Source organism: Hyla sarda, chromosome 4 (assembly GCF_029499605.1).
Source record: "Hyla sarda isolate aHylSar1 chromosome 4, aHylSar1.hap1, whole genome shotgun sequence".
NCBI lineage: Eukaryota > Metazoa > Chordata > Amphibia > Anura > Hylidae > Hyla > Hyla sarda.
The window spans coordinates 398,205,409-398,209,817 of NC_079192.1; the positions used below are offsets into that span (position 1 = coordinate 398,205,409).

The following is a 4,409-nucleotide window of genomic DNA, read 5'->3' on the forward strand; positions in this document are numbered from 1 at the left end:
GTGTCCGTTAGCCCGCAGAAGCCCCGCCTTTGCCAGTTACAGCAGGATATACACAGAGATTAAAACTACAATTGCGGGCGAACGGCGGCGCGGATCAGACCAAGGTAGGGCTCGTTTTAATCAGCGTCTCCCGCACTATCCACCAGTACCAGTGGATAGTGCGGGAGAAAATATGTGACAGTTTTCCTTTAATGTCAATAAGGTGTTTGATAAGACCATGTAACATGAGGTTGTCCAAACTTTTGAGCTAATACTAAAGTAATGCAGGGCATCAAGGGGAATGCTGGGTATAGTAGATCTATACGACCAGTACTAAACATAAAAGCTAGATGATCTTCCAGAGATGTATAAAAACCTTGTGATGTCCTTGCTGTAGGTCTTTAGATCCTTGGTACTATTTTTTTTTTAATTTTTTTTTTAAGAGCCGAGGCAAGTGCTCTCTATCAACCAAAGTGCATGAAAAAGTGCAAACGTGGCACACTAAAAAACGTGCACAAAGGAGAGGCCCCCCAACAAACCTACCCTTCACCTCCGGACCAAAAGGCACCTGCAAGGATCAAGGTTCGATGCCCCTTTTCACCAAAGCTACTAAAGGGCAGAAAATGCTCCTGGCTTCAACCTAGGCGTTAACCAAGGTATCAGCCGAGGAGCAGACACACTGATGGCATCTTGACCGAAGCCAAGATGCCAAGCAGATATACTGATGGCATCTTGACCGAAGCCAAGATGCCCAGGGGTTGCAGGGAGGTGAGGAACCTAATGGCCACCCACACCTCCCCTAGATCGCCAGGAGGGACACCCAGAAGGGCTACCGCATCCTGCCAATTCTGTGTACAAAGAAAAACACGAAACGTGGCACAGTGACATACAAAAAAATAATAAATAAGTGAATGAAGTGCAGATATAATGCCCGGTCATCCGGCCGGATCTATAAAAATTTCCCCGATCCAAGCCAGAAGGCCGGGATACCAAGGGTGAGTGCCAAAGGTGAAGAGTATGGTGCAGTGCTTTCACTCAGTGAGTTATAACACCCAGTGAGTTTCGGCACCTCAGGGTCACCACTCCCCGAGGCACAGACGTACCTCGGCTCTACAAACCTCTAGCTCATGGCGAGACCCGGAGGGGACAGGTTACATCAGGACAGCCGTTGAGCTGCTTACGTGGCACCAGCCCCGGAACGCCACGGTACACCTGCTCCTCCATGCAGCATCCATCCTACATCAATGGCAAAGACTAAACCACTGACAAGAACAGATACTACACTTGATCTAAGCCAAAAGGCCGAGAAGCGATCCTTGGTACTATTAATGTTATCAGCAACAGGCAAAGCAGGGGAGGTACAAAGGTCTACAAAAAGACCGAACTGTAATCTTAAGACACTATACGCACAGCTCGACCTCCTCAATGAGAACTAGTACCTCTTAGAGCAACGTCAAAGGCCTCTCACCCAGACCACCAGTACGTTGCTTGGACGATTAAGGGGCAAGAATCCCAAAACAGCTTAGAGAAGACTATGGTTTGGCTAAAATGATTGGTCATGTTTAAGGTTCATACATAGTTTGGACATTACTCCACTACTTTAACACTGCGGGATAAGGGAGAAGTGTCTGATTGCGGAGAGCTGACCTCGGGGACCTATGATCTCCCGAATAAGAGCCTGTCTCTCCCTGTGCATGGAACGGCATGTCTGCACCAGCTCCATGCACTCTCCACGGGATCACCCAAAGATACCAGAGTACTGCATAAGTGTATCTCCAGTGCTGCTATAGAAAATGCATGGAGAGAGAGTGTCCAACATGCCACTATGCACAGGGAGAGACGGAGACTCATTCTGGAGGTCATGGGGTTTCCAGAGGTCGGCCCTCCACAATCAGACACTTATCCCCTATGCGACAGATAGGTAATATGTTTTAAAGTAGTGGAGTACCCCTTTAACCTACATTTCACCTGTCTATAGGTGGAACTACAGGATATATATGGAAAGAAAAAACACAGAGATGGCGCCTTGATGGTGCCTTTACCTTTGCTAAAAAGAGCGTTAGATAGGCAGAGGTATTAGGAAATGAAATGCCTGCTCACCTTGTCAAGTTGTGCTAGCGAGCAGTCACAACTCTGGACAGCGCTTTGGGGGGAGTGTGGCGGGAATCCCGATGCCACTGGAGGTCTCCTCTGCTACTGGATCTTCTCCGCTGGCCGTGGGTGTTCTGCAGGAGCAGGTTACTGCTGGTACCGTTAGCTGGAAAAGCGGGAGGAGGTGCTTTGGTCCTCCGATGTTAATCGCAGGATGCGGGCAGAGGTATCCAGATGCGGGGCAGATGTCGGGAGATCCCTGCGCCCCTCAGCCCTTAGGATTAGCCGAGCTTGGATGGTGGTAGGGGTCACACGTCTCTCTGCACGTGTAGTGTGCAGGGGTCGGGGGAGGACCACTTTATTTGACCAGGAGCAGCTGGATGTCGGAACCGCTGGAGAGCGGTAAAATACAATGGAAGGAGTGCGGGGTGTCAGGTCTCTGAGGAAGAAAGGGATACCTTTTCGAAACGCGTAGTCCGTACAAGATTGCTATCCCTCCCCTGTTTTTGTTTTCTGTTACCTTTATCATAGCTAATAAATACCTATTGGATTTTAATACTGCAGTCTGCAGTTCTATTTCACCAGTACCAGTGAAGCGTTCCAGCACTGTCGGCATTTTTGGGGAAGCCTCCTGCCAGAGACACCCCGCACTCCTTCCATTATAGGTGGAACTAGGGAGACAATTTTCTTCCTTGCGGAGTAGAGCTATTACGCATACTTTTTTGTCCCATGAAGTCCTGCCTGTAAGACTCTCTCTCACACACACACAACTGGATCTCCTTAAAGCCTAAAGGCTAAGAAAAATAATAGTTCTCACTAAATCACGCAGATTCTTTACATGTCTTTTTATGTGTCTAGGTTCTGTACTTGGCTAACAAATCCCTCTGTTCAGCTGCTCACTCATTCTGACATCCACTGCTCAGGAAGGGGCGTGTCTGAGGCAAATACTGAGCCCGCCCTCACTCCCCATTGGAACCAGTACTCTCTCCCCATGACTTTAGTTGGAAAAGCTGCACTAAATCACAGCATTATGACTATTTTAATGTCTTCATACTTGCCCATTTTATGGTAAGGCAAGATGCACATCACATGCATGATATATCCGAAAAAGCACGTACTGTCATTTCACAAGAGACGGGAATGTTTATAAGAACACTTCTAAGCAGATTCCTCATAACATAACATTGTTTTTAATCATCTTCATTTTATCCGCTTCAGGGAGAGGAATCCCTGGGGATCTATGTTCAAGGGTGTCTAACAGCTAGAAAAAGCGCTAGAAACATGGCAGTATTTTACATAATATTAAGTATTAATGGATTATTATGTAAATACGCTGCTCTGTGGGCCGGACAGACTGAACAAGGAAATGTTACTTTTGTTATTTTAAACATTATTCATCATGGATTAAAAGGATAAAAAGAAATTTCTATTAAAATTGTACAGGGTCTTCATCTGTACTTGTCGAATAGAAAGTTGACGTGGCAATCAATCTCTATTTTATCCCAGTTATTTTATAACAAAGCATTGTCATGTGACTTACGCTCTTTAAAATGGTGTTTAAAAGTAGGGCTGTCCCGATATTGATACTGGTATCAATATCAGTACCGATGCTGGACATTTGCACGAGTACTTGTGCAAATGTCCCCGATACCTAATCCAGACTGTAACGGTCTGGGTAGTAGATCCGCTGTACCACTGGATAAAGCCGCACCAGGGAGCGGAGTCTAAGGAGCCGCTGGTTTTCACCAGAGCCCGCCGCAAAATGGGATGGATATGCTGCGGCAGGCGAACACCTGGTACAACTAACCCACAGTGGGGGCTGAAGTGAGACATGATACAATTAAATAAGGAAACTCAGAGTCAGGGTCAGGAAGGAAGGTCAGGGCAAGCGGTTAGGTACGTGGTCAGGAAACGTAGAAAAATGGAACTGGTACACGGTATAGACTGGACACAGCAAGGAACGCTTTAACAATGGCTACAAGGGACAAAGATCCAGCAGAGGTCAAGAGGAAGTTCAGACACTATATAGGGTCAGCACCCGGCAAGGACCAATTACCGGTGCACTGGACATTCAAATTTCAGAGAGCCGGTGCGCGCGCCCTAGGAGACAAGTATGCATACGCCGGTTGTCAGAGAAAACAGAGGAGCCAGGAGCGTGGAGAGGTAAGTGTCTGCGGGGTGAAACAATGCGCCCGCAGCCTGACATGCGAGCTGCAGCGCTGCTCGTCCCTGAAACAGGACAGGGAGACAGGCTAAGAGGGCGCCCGCGGCCAGCATGACCAGTTGCGGTGTGACATATAACACGGACCCCCGCTGGGAGGTATCACAGAGGTGCTGTG

General features: G+C 47.8%; 1 non-coding gene across 1 annotated transcript; it reads right to left on the reverse strand.

The window, feature by feature from the left end:
* Positions 1-1,100: 1,100 nt before the first annotated feature.
* Positions 1,101-1,293, reverse strand: LOC130267827 (U2 spliceosomal RNA). The gene has a single exon (XR_008843297.1). It is a non-coding gene; the product is annotated as a U2 spliceosomal RNA (small nuclear RNA).
* Between the last annotated feature and the right edge of the window lie 3,116 nt (positions 1,294-4,409).